Raw genomic sequence first — 13,476 nt, 5'->3', positions numbered from 1 at the left:
CCTTTCCCTTTCTCTACACTATTTTTGTGATTTGAATGTCCTGATACTGCCTGGAGAGGAAGAACTAAGCCAAGGCAGTGCATCCTGAAAAGTAATGGTGGTTATCCATTCCTGCCTCTTTAAGCATCCAGTTTCAACCACTAGGATTTCGTTCAACCTTCTAACTGAGACTAAACTATGAATAAAGATAATGTTATTTTTATGTTCTCTGGGCCATACAGAGTCTCTATTCCAGGGGCTCTTAAATCTTTAGATGTGCAAAATTCACCTGTGATGTTTAAAATTGGCACCTGCCCAGACTCAACCGCTTTTGATTCTTATTCAGCAGATCTGGGATGGAACCTAAAAAGTTGCATTTCTAACAAACACCCAAAATGACGGGATGCAAGAATCCTGTGGGTTACATTTTTGTAACAATGTAAACTCTGAAAACGTTTACAATTTTTATTTCATACAGTAAAAAACAAAAAACAGATGTTGAGAAGCAGGGAACTAGCTCTACAAGACAGTTTACCAACGTGCACAGAACTGCTATGACTCGTTCTAATTATACGTGTTCTCCTTTAATTTGCCCATACATTCCTTTTAATTATAAAAATAACTTTTTCCAAACATTTTCCCGCATCAGATGTTATTAGCTTTTTCCCTAAGGTCTAAGAGTACTAAGATTTGTTTGCAATGTCCCTTTGCATCTCTAGCAGTTTGACACAACTACTGATGCTGCGAGATCTCTACCTGGAATTTGCCACCCCAGATTCCTAGGCCTCCTACATAGAACAGAATCACTGCCTGACATTTGAGTAACTTTTTTTTTTTTTTTTTTTTTATCGGTACGTGGGCCTCTCACCGCTGTGGCCTCTCCTGTTGCGGAGCACAGGCTCCGGACGCGCAGGCTCAGCGGCCATGGCTCACGGGCCCAGCCGCTCCGCGGCATGTGGGATCTTCCCAGACCGGGGCACGAACCCGTGTCCCCTGCATCGGCAGGCGGACTCTCAACCACTGCGCCACCAGGGAAGCCCTTGAGTAACTTTTTAAACATCTAAATAAACTTGCTTTTATTGCTGTTGTAATTCTATCTGTGTCACTCTGGTAAGATTTTATGGTATCATGCAATTCTAAAATATCAAATTTTGTTAAGTTCAAAAGTCTTTAAAGGATTGCCACTTCTATTTCACTAAAGTGCAAGTAGCCTGTACAAGAGTAGACATTAGATCCGGGGGCGAGAATCACCTGATTAAGAGCATTCAGAAATCAAAGGTGGGGGTGATTTTTGAAAGAACTTACAAATTAAAAAAACAAAGGCCATCTGCTCTACTATACATATACCAGATAAGGAATGTTATTTTTAATTTTATACTTGTAGCATTTTGATCTCTAAAGTGTGAGTTTTATTAATCAAATACTGCAAGCTAAAATATAAAATTTGAAAATGTTCACCAGTGAATTGTTAATTTGTTGTTTCACATTTTTTTTTGTTAGGGATTTTTAATAGCTTCTTAACATATTAAGTTTTCTGTGTATATGCCAGATGTGAATATACCAGATTCCCAAATTATACATCATAGTTTTCAATGTTGCTGGTCAAAGGGCATGAACACTGAAGCCAAATGTGTCTCAGTCATTCTCTGCTATAAATGCATGTTCTGTTAAAACGGTGACTTTTTCGTTCACTCACTAGATGGATAACCTCAGGTAAGCTACTTAAACTCTTTGCCTCAGTTTCCTCATCTTTAAAAGTGGTATGATATTAGAACCTAATTCATAGGGCATTGTATGGATGATAACATGTTTGTTTATTTAAAGCAGTTAGGACAGAGCTTGGCATGTGGTAAACCCATATGGTAAATAGCTAACTGTAGCTATTATTATTAGTATTACTTGGGACAGGGGATTCCAAGTAGTACTTGTGGAGAAGGTAGTGAAAAATATTCTACCTATCCCAGAATATGATAAATATTGCTGACGATTATTGCTGGACATTTCAGAAATATTCTCAGGTATCTTGTTTTAGTTTTCCTGAAAGAAGATTCTTCCATTTTTTGTGGGATTTCCTGCATAACTAGTAGCTTAGAAAATTTATTCTAAATAATGAGACAGATAAATTACTTAGCCAAATGTCTTAGTCAATGTGGGCTGACTAAGTATCATAGATAGGATGGCTTTTAAAAACAGAAATTTATTTCTCATAGTTCTGGAGCCTGGAAGTCTGAGGTGAGGGAGCCAGCATGGTCTGGTTAAGGTGAGGGCCGTCTTCCGGATTGCAGATGGTCATGTTCTCTTGTATCCTCACAAGGCAGAAGGGACAAGAAAGAAATCTCAGGGGGCTCTTTTATAAGGCCAATAATTCCATTCATGAGGGTTCTACCCTCATGACCTAATTACCTCCCAAAGGCCTACCTCCTAATACTATCTCATTGAGGATTAGGATTTCAACAGATGAATTAGCAGGGGGAGGGGGTGTAAAAACCTTCTGTCCATAACATAAAGTTATCAACTAATTATTATTTTTTTCTTTTCTCTTTTGTTATTTCTATCTATCTGACAATTGTCTTTGAATTCCAGGATGCTGAATGGGGACTAACTTTCACACTTATTCATACATATTAAATTATAGATAAAGTATGAAATCTCAATAACAGATTCTGTGCCCCATATCTAAGGGAAATATTTTCAAATACCACTTTGCTTACTAATAGAAAAATATAAAATTCAAAAATACCAAACAACATAAAAACAAACTTAAGAAGCTTTAGATAAAATTCATATTAATAGCCTTATTATTAGCTAAATTCTAGAATAAAATTATTTTTAGTGAGCAATGCATAATTTTTAATTTCTAGATTTACAGTGGTATCTAAAAGAATATATAAAAATTTTTGGCATAACTATTAAATAAATTTTAAGGACTGGTATACTTTTGGCAAAAAGTCTGTTGATATTTCTTTCATTGCTTGAAGGAAGTTATTAAAAATGCACAAGGTAATCTCATACTGCTGCAACAGTTGGCAAATAACTCAGCAACAACTGTACATACAAAACTGAATCCACTTGGGTTTGAAAGAACTTCCCATGTAGTCTGCACCTTGCCCACTTCAAAGACTGAAATAGGACAGGAAATCCAGTGAGATTTACTGAAGAGTCTAAAACAAAAGCCATGAAAGTGAATGAATAACAAAAACTTATAAATAACTAGCTTTATTGTTTGTGATTCTTGTATCAATATATTCCTGATACAAGTTTTTTGCCTCTCCTACACTTTACTTGTCTTTCCTTAAAAATAAGAAATACAGATTTGATTTGTCTTTCCCTGATGATTACTGATGGTAAGCATCTTTTCATGTGCTATTAACTATCTGTATGTCTTCTCTGGAAAAATACCTATTCTGGTTCTCTGTCCATTTTTTAATTGGATTGTTTTTTTGATATTGAGTTGTATGCATTCTTTATATGTTTTAGAATTAATCTTTTATTGTATATATCATTGGCAAATATCTTCTCCCTTTCAGTAGGTTGCTTTTTGTTTTGTTGGAAGTTTCCTTAGCTGTGCAAAAGCTTTTTAGTTTGATGTAGCCCTATTTGTTTATTTTTGCTTTTGTTGACCTTGCCTGAGGAGACAGAGCTAAAAAGATGTTGCTAAGACTGATGTCAAAGAGCATACTGCCTATGTTTTCATCTAGGAGCTTTATGGTTTCAGTTCTTACACTTAAGTCTTTAACTCATTTTGAATTTATTTTTGTACATGGTGTGAGGAAATGGTTTAGTTTCATTTTTTTACATGTAGCTGTCCAGTTTTCCCAGCAAAACTTATTAAAGAGACTGTCTTTTCTCCATTATATATCATTGACTCATTTGTCATATATTAACTGATCATATGTGCATGGGTTTATTTCTGGGCTCTCTATTCTGTGCCATTGGTCTAAGTGTTTTTGTGCCAGTACCATACTGTTTTGATTACTATAGCTTTGTAATATAGTTTGAAGTCAGAGCACATGATACTTCATGCCTATCAGAATGGCTATCATCAAAAAGACGAGAAATAACAAGTGTTGGTAAGGATGTGGAGAAAAGGCAACCCAGGTACACTGTTGGTGGGAATGTTAATTGGTATAGCCACTATAAAAAACAGTATGGAATTTCCTCAAAAAATTAAAAATAAAACTAACATGTGACCCAGCAATTCCACCTCTGTATTTATCAGCAGAAACCAAAATAATAATTCAAAAAGTTATATGCACTCCAATGTTCACTGTAGCATTATTTACAATATCCAAGATAAGGAAACAACCTAAGTGTCCACTGATAGATAAATAGACAAACAAATTGTGATATACATAAACAATGGAATATCAGCCATAAAAAAGAATGTAAACTTGCCACTTGGACAACATGCATAGACCTAAAGGATATTATGCTATGTGAAATAAGTCAGACAGAGAAAGACAAATACTGTATGTTTTCATTTACACATGAAATCTAAAATATAAAGCAAAGACCAAATATAATAAAACAGAAAGAGACTCAAAGATATAGAGCACAAAGTAATGGTTACTTGGGTAAAGGGGAGAAGGGCGAAAGGCGAGTCAAAATAGGTGAAGGGGATAAGAGGTACAACTACTATTATACAATAATAAGTCACAAGAATGTACTACACAGCATAGAAAATATAGTCAATAATATGTTGATAACTTCGTATGATGCATAATGTATAAAAATATCAAATCACTATCTTGTACACCTGAAACTCATATAATATTGTATGCTAATGATTCTTCAATAAGAATAAAGAATATCACTATTTCCCTCAAACAGCTAGTATCTCAAGCATTACTCATAGTGTGTAGTATTTTTTTGACTAAAAACAAAATTTCCAAGTGCAAAATATATAAACTGGCAAAACATAGACATATAATTATACTTATTTTAAATACTTCCCTATTAAAATAGACCCACTCATACTTTCACATAACCATGGAAAATGTCAGCCACTTAAATCTACGTTGCCCCATAGTTACTCCAAAAACAATGCAGAAAAACAAGACGACCAAAGAAAATTACACAAAAATAATGTGTTCAAAAGATAGAAATTTTCAAAATTACAAATTACCTTCTAGAATCAAGGAAAAAACCTACCACATCCCAGCAGGTGATCTCCACACTCCAGCCACAGCCTTAGCCATGAGCAAGAGCACACACAACCTTAACCATGGTTCGAGATGCACATGATCAGTGATGGGACAAAGCAATACCAGATGCCTCCTGATGTGATGTAATGAGAAGGACACAATACACATGCTGGATTCTTGCAAAAACTATACAACCTGCATCTAACAATATGGACTAATTAGTCAAATTCAAAATTTGAGACATTCTCGAAGGTAACTGGTCTGAACTTTTCAATAATATAATGCAATGTTAAGTCTGACAGATATGAAAACTAAAGGTAATGTGTCATCAGAGACTGGATCCTGGAATAGGAAAGGACATTAGTGGCACAATTGGCAAAATCTGAATAAGGTCCATAGATTAGATAATACTGCATTATCAATGTTATTTTCCTCCTTTTGATAATTGTATTGTGGCTATGTAAAGGAATGTTCTGTTTTAATAAATACACTGAATTTATAAATACACTGAAGTAGGGAGTTCCCTGGCGGTCCAGTGGTTAAGACTTTGCCTTCCAATGCAGTGGGTGCGGGTTTGATCCATGGTTGGGGAGCTAAGATCCCACCTGCCTCGTGGCTAAACAACCAAAACATAAAACGGAAGCAATACTGTAACAAATTCAATAAAGACTTTAAAAATGGTCCACATCAAAAAAATCTTTAAAAAAATATGCTGAAGTATTTAGAGGTAAAAGGTATTTAAATGTAAAATTTGAGTCTTGCAAAAATATAAAAACTATACACACACACAGATAAATGGACACACAGATAAAGAAAAGGGGACAGATAGAGATTGAAAAGAAAATGATGAATCATGTGTAAAAACATGTTAACATTCATGGAATGTGCATGAAATGTATATGAGAATTCTTTGCACTATTTTTATGCTCCTTTGTACTTTTTACTGAAGTAGTCAGATTATTTCAAAAGAAAAGTTAAAAACATATATCCCCAAACTCTTGATGAGTTCAGCCTTCACTGAAAGCATACAGATTCTGATCATGAAAGGTTGTGATATATTAGTTGTAAAGCATGTTTCCTATTTGTTTCCCTCTTTTACTACCCCGTCGTGATACAAAGCTTTATGTATCTCATTACATAATCATTAGACAATTATCATTTTTAAAAAATTGGCCAAACTAATAGTATAAACTAGAGCGAATCTGAAACTAGAGCTAATCTGAAACAAATAGTACAAACTAGAGCTAATCTGAAACTTGTCATAACCGTTACACATTCCATAGCCTGAAATAAGAAAAACTAGTATCTTCAACAATATTGAATTGTCAGAGGACAAAAAAATACTTTAATTAATTGCACTATTTTAGAGATAAACTTGAGAAATTGGGATCAAAGGATAGGAGAGAGGAGGTGGCTTCTAGTCCATCCAGGGGAGGCAACGTCTTTACAGATGATAGACATTGCATGCAAACAATGGCTGCATTCGCAGGGGTGCTGCATGCAGGCATACAGTGCTTGTAATTGAGGATGATTATGGTTAATGACTCCAGTAATGTACACTTTCAAGTCGGCAGGACAATGTAATTTATACCAAACCTATTCAGTATCTCTTCAGGCATTTTGCCTGGTTTAATCTTAGTCCGGCTCTGGCTGCAGAGGGATGCTCTGGAAACTTCACAGCTGGCTCATATTAAAATGTTCATGGTCTCCCCCACCCCCCAATGCCTCCAGTATATTCAGAAGTAAATAAAGCTATTTGAGTCTTGATATCAGCTGGATGGCTCAGAGCTTGTCATAGTTTAATGTGACAGGACCAAGATCTTTAGTCCTAAAAACACTAGGTTTTAGTGTGCAGAAAGGAAACAAAACATGTCTGTGAAATTCACTGATGAGGTGTTAACCAACAACAGCTACACTTTTTGGTAAAAGGAAGCTGTTTTACATTTCAATACACTGTGAAACACAACATTCTGCGAGGGTTTTCAAAAGATAAAAATAATCAGTTAATACAAAATATGACCAGTCTCCATTTCTCCAAATACCAGGAGTAAATCCCTAGCAAGCAAAACTGTTTATGGAATCAATTCAGGAATAGATCCTAGTTAGAAGCTAGACTATTCATTTAAATCCAGTGCCAGATAAATCTCTAAAACAAGAACTATTTTTTAACTATGAAATTAAGCATAAACATGTCTTCTTTCTTTTAGTTTTTTGTTCGCTTTTTGGCTTACTGTCATTTTAGAGAGGGGTAAGGAGAAGTTTCTATATACTTGAACTTGTAATTTTCAGATTCTGATTACAAATACCAAAGCATGACAGAGTGTGTACACAAATGAGACGGAAAAATATATGAGGGGCCTAAGGCTCAAGACAATTACAGTTCTGAAAAAAAAAATGTTATTGTGTTACACGCCTCAGTTTTGTAAGTAGAGTTCTTTCTATGCAAGCAAATGCAAATCACTACATTTGATCGGTTCCAGAAGCAACATTTTCAGTCTTAAACAATGATATCCATCAATGACAACAATAGGATGGGCTTGGAAAGTAAGGTTAAAACATCCTTGTCCTGGTCTCAGTGCTAGGTAAATGGCACAGAGAATGATTGGTATGTGAAAGGAACAATAAGGTTTGGATGGCAAAGTGGATATAAGCTTCAGGAAAATACAAATAACTCAGCTGATTATGGGACTGGGACATTTTTCATATACACAAGTATCTTAACAATTTATTTTATTTTATTTTTTAAACATCTTTCTTAGAGTATAATTGCTTCACAATGGTGTGATAGTTTCTGCTTTATAACAAAGTGAATAAGCTCTACATATACATATATCCCCATATGTCCTCCCTCTTGCGTCTCCCTCACACCCTCCCTATCCCACCCCTCTAGGTGGTCACAAAGCACCGAGCTCATCTCCCTGTGCTATGTGTCTGCTTCCCACTAGCTATCTATTTTACATTTGGTAGTGTATATATGTCCATGCCACTCTCTCACTTCGTCACAGCTTACCCTTCCCGCTCCCTGTTTTGGGGTGTCTGTGAGCTTATTATGATTTTAGGCAGCGTCTCTGCTAATGGGTGGGATTGTGTCCCTGTCTTGCTAGTTGTTTGACATAGGGTGTCTGGCATTGTCGCTTGCTGGTCGTTGAGTGGAGCTGGGTCTTAGTGTTGAGATGGAAATCTCTGGGAGAGCTTTTGCTGTTTGATATTATGTGGAGCTGGGAGGTCTCTGGTGGATTAATGTCCTGAACTCAGCTCTCCCACCTCAGAGGCACAGGCCTGAAACCCGGCCAGAGCACCCAGACCCTGTCAGTCAGTCACATGGCTCAGAAGACAAGGGAGAATAAAGAAAGAAAGAATGAATGAATGATACACAAAAAAATAAAATTATTAAAATAAAATATTTTAAAAATTATTAAAAATAAAAAAAATTTAAAAGCAATGAAAAAAGAAAGAAAGAAGAAAGCAACCAAACCAGAAAAGAAATCCACCAATGATAACAAGCACTAAAAACTATACTAAAAAAAAAAAGCAGCCAGAACCCTAGGACAAATGGTAAAAGCAAAGCTATTCAGAGAAAATCACACAAAGAAGCATATATATACACACTCACAAAAAGAGAAAAACATATATATATATATATATATATATATATAAAGAAAAGGAACATAGCAACCAAATCAATAAACAAATCTACTAATGATAATAAAGTCCAAATACTAAACTAAGATAAAATCAGAAACAAATTAGATACAGATAGCAAACCCCAAGTCTACAGTTGCTCCCAAAGTCCACCACCTCAATTTTGGGATGATTTATTGTCTATTCAGGTATTCCAGAGATACAGGGTACATCAAGTTGTTTGTGGAGATTTAATCCGTTACTCCTGAGGCTGCTGGGAGAGATTTCCCTTTCTCTTCTTTGTTCACATAGCTCCTGGGGTTCAGCTTTGGATTTGGCCCCGCCTCTGTGTGTAGGTTGCCTGAGGGCATCTGTTCTTTGCTCAGACAGAACGGGGTTAAAGGAGCAGCTGATTAGGGGGCTCTGGCTCTCTCAGGCTGGGAAGAAGGAGGGGTATGGAATGCAGGGAGAGTCTGCGGTGTCAGAGGCCGGTGTGACGTTGCAACAGCCTGGGGCATGCCGTGTGTTCTCCCAGGGAAGTTGTCCCTGGATCACAGGACTCTGGAAGTGGCGGGCTGCACAGGCTCCCAGGAGGGGAGGTGTGGAGAGTGACCTGTGCTTGCACACAGGCTTCTTGGTGGCTGCAGCAGCAGCCTTAGCGTTTCATGCCCATCTCTGGGATCCGATATGATAGCTGCGGCTCGTGCCCGTCTCTCGAGCTCGTTTAGGTGGTGCTCTAAATGCCCTCTCTTCGTGCACCCCGAAACAATGGTCCCTTGCCTCTTAGGCAGTTCCAGACTTTTTACCGGACTCCCTCCTGGGTAGCTGTGGTGCACTAGTCCCCTCAGGCTGTGTTCATGCAGCCAACCCCAGTCCTCTCCCTGGGATCTGAACTCTGAATCCCAAGTCTCAGCTCCCAGCCTGCACCCACTTTGGTGGGTGAGCAGACAAGCCTCTCAGGCAAGTGAGTGCTGGTTGGCACCGATCCTCTGTGCAGGAATCTCTGCACTTTGCCCTCTGCGTCCCTGTTGCAGCGCTCTCCTCCGTGGTTCCGAAGATTCCCCACCACCACCCCCCATCTCCACCAGTGAAGGGGCTTCTTAGTGTGTGGGAACTTTTCCTCCTTCACGGCTCCCTCCCAGTAGTGCAGGTCTCATCCTTATTCTTCTGTCTCTGTTTTTTCTTTTTTCTTTTGCCCTACCCAGGTACATGGGGAGTTTCTTGCCTTTTGGGAAGTCTGAGGTCTTCTGATGGCGTTCAATAGGTGTTCTGTAGGAGTTGTTCCATATGTTGATGTATTTCTGATGTATTTGTTGGGAGGAAGGTGATGTCCACGTCTTACTCATGCACCATCTGATTTTATTTTTAAAATGCTTATAAATCAAACTGGTTTGCTCTCACATCTATACTGATATGTTATAAAGTTTAAATTTTATGACCTATACCTCACATCAGAGTGTAGATATGTTGTTCAGTTTCTGTAATAAATAACACTGGATATGAAAGTGCAGTGGTTCGTATGATTATAGTAAATGGCATGAGCTAAATTGACTATAAATGACCTCCTGTTGTCCAGCATGGAAATGCTGTCATTTCTTACATGAGAAGTAATTTTAAAAAATCATTTGGTAAGAAGACTCAGGATTTAGCAGTGTTACCAACTGAGTAAAAGAAATCTCCAATACAAGCAGATAAAATATTAACATGGATGTTTTTCAGTGTTTTTCCTGTATCACATTCTTAAGAAAATTATTTTAAAGAGTAAAAGGACAGCTATTATAATGCACTGTAAAATACCTAATTGTTGGTCTGAGAGTAACACAATTCATTTACGTGATCTATGAGAGATCAAACCCTTAGAAACATTCAGAGAAAGTATGGCTATAATTCCCCTAGTATCTTTTCTAACAACTCCCTAATCTCCTTCCAGCATTTGGTGGCCATTCCATCTTGATTTATCTTTTGGGTGTTGGTAGTCTATACTCTGGGTAAGCTCAAATACTTACCCAGAATGCTAAAGACTACGTATCCCAGGCTCTCTTGCAGCTAGGGTTCTGCATATCACCAGGGATTTCCTGGCAGATGCATCCATATACGAATTGGAAGTGAAATTTCTTTCTGACAAACATGGTCATGGAGGCATTTCATTTTTCTTTCCATTAGCATTGTGGAGTTTATACAAACACTAGCAGTAGTTTTCATTAGGAATAACAGACATGTAAAGTCTTTGACAATCTTCAGGATCAAAAATAATTGTAATAGGTCAGAGGAGAGTAGCCACTCCTTGATCTTTTCATGATATATAGCATACCAGTCCCTTGAAATAAGTAAACTGAAAGGTTAACTACATTAATAACAGTCCTAAGAGTGGACTTTTTGTTGATGTGTGGGGCTGAAGAGGCCAGCCCACATCTGTCAAGCTTCCAAGTGATACTAACAGGATGAAAGGCCAGGCTGGCTAACTGAAACGTCTCTTTCCCAAATTTGGTACTGGTACTATTTTCTCCCCCATTTACAGCATGTCATGTTTTATATGATGTGTTGGTGACACACAATGATAGTAAATAAAGCAACAAACACTTAACAGTAAGACTTACTTAGAAATGTCCAATCTGCTATTGGGAAGACTATAAAAATATCACCATTTTTTTTTCTTTCCCAGATGTTTTAGTCTAGAGGAGAAGAAGAAAGGTTTTAAACCATCTATAATTCCTTGGATATTTGCTTGCTATTACTTCTTCAGATAGCACTCTATTGAGATAATCTCATGAAATATAGAATAAGACTAAATTGCAAGACCATTTTTCTCTTAGATAATTCTTTTTCCCTAATCTCAGCTGGTAACCTTTTACTGCTTGACACCACACACAGGGCATTCTGCAAAAAGGCACTTTTTAATTGACACTTTGAGGCCCTCATTCAGTATATTGCTTGAATGGCTAGGGAAGGGTAGAAAGCGGTTCTTTTAAAAAATAAGTTCATTTGTGGAAAAGCGTATGGCTTGGTCTCAGATTTAATTTACCCATGACATATTTATACTTTGAAATATATACTTTTTAAAGTTATGCATTCATATCAAATACATACAGTAAAAGTATTTTTTAAATATATATATACAGCTTTTTAACAATAGATTCCTCCACCTCCCCTGACTAAATCAGAATCAGTAATGAATTTTATACAGCAAGGACACTGTTGGTGGTAGTTTGTTTTTTTTCAATATTAAGGAGTTTTGTCAACTTTGGAATCTAAGGATACCTAGGAGGATCTGAATTAAGAACCAAATTTTAAGCTCTGCATATGGAACTGTTAGAAACATTACCTTTTTAAAAAATTTTTTCCCAAGAAAAAATGTACATATATTTTTTAAACCATCTTCGACATAAACTTTATGGGTAGCAATAAGTGAATCAGAAAAATATGGACTGTGTTTTCACTTACACAAGAAAGGCTGGTAGCTTAGTATCTGAAATGGTTGATGAAATGTTTTTTCCAATGTCAAGACTGATATAAGAAAAGTGACAAAAACTCTGGAATTCAAAATAGTTGCTGCTGAGGTGTGTTAGAGAAACAGAATCAACAGGGTATGTGTGTATGTGTAGTGTATGTGGGTAAATATGTACACACATTTGAGATATATGGAGAGGGAAATGGAGAGAGAGAGAGAGGCTTTAAAGAACTGGCTCACATGATCAGGATTGTTGGAACTTGCAAGTCCAAAATCTGCAGGACAGCCTGGTAGGTTGGAGATCCAAAGAAGAGTTGACGTTACAGCTCAAGTCCAAAGGCAGCGTGGCTGCACAATTCCCTCTTTCTTGGGAGACCTCTGTCTTCTTCTCTGAAGGCCTTCAACTGATTGGATGAGGTTCATCCACACTCTGAAGAATAATCTGCTTTACTCAAAGACTACTGATTTAAATGTTAATCTAATTTAAGAATCACCATCACGATAATATCTAGACTGCTTTTTGACCACATATTTGGGTAACGTGGCCTAACCAAACTGACACATGAAATTAACCACCACATGTGACATTAGCAGTCTATGATCATCAAGAATTGGAATCATTTTACCCATCTCTTCAAAGTGCATATCACTATCTATCAAATTTGGAGTAACATGAATACCCCTCCATTTACTTTCCTAAATACTCTTAAAAATTGTATCACTTTAATTTCCTTTTATTTCCAGTACCTTCTCCCTCACATCTTCTTCATTTTTTGTCAGCTCTTACACTCACAACACACCGATGCATGCTGATTTTCTTGATTTAATTACTTTTCACAAGAGAGAAAAGATACAAGCCCATGACCCATTTAAAGATTTTGAATCTGTTGTACCAGTTCACTTCTACTCAGTGGCATGCACCTTAAGCTCCTGTTTCCAGCCTCTTTCAGGTAATTTTTATGTACATTCCTGTGTGTGTGTGTGTGTGTGTGTGTGTGTGTGTGTTCTCTCCAAATGAAATGTAATGTAATGCTTCTAAAGTAGAAGACAAAATTTTTAGAGCTCTAGGAATGTAAAGTAATAATTACATATGTGAATATCAAAACATTACAGAGGTAACTATTAGTCTTCCAAAGACAACTGTAGGCAGAGGTAAAAACTCAGGAACCAGGATATAAGGCTCAAAATAGTTACATGTTATAGTCATCCAAATGACAGCTCCTATGTAAAATAACATAGATTGCTCTTTGTATCACTAATGTATGTCACTGTCTGAAACGAGAT

Source organism: Globicephala melas, chromosome 13 (assembly GCF_963455315.2).
Source record: "Globicephala melas chromosome 13, mGloMel1.2, whole genome shotgun sequence".
Classification (NCBI taxonomy): Eukaryota; Metazoa; Chordata; class Mammalia; order Artiodactyla; family Delphinidae; genus Globicephala; species Globicephala melas.
Note: the sequence above shows the minus strand (reverse complement) of the source record.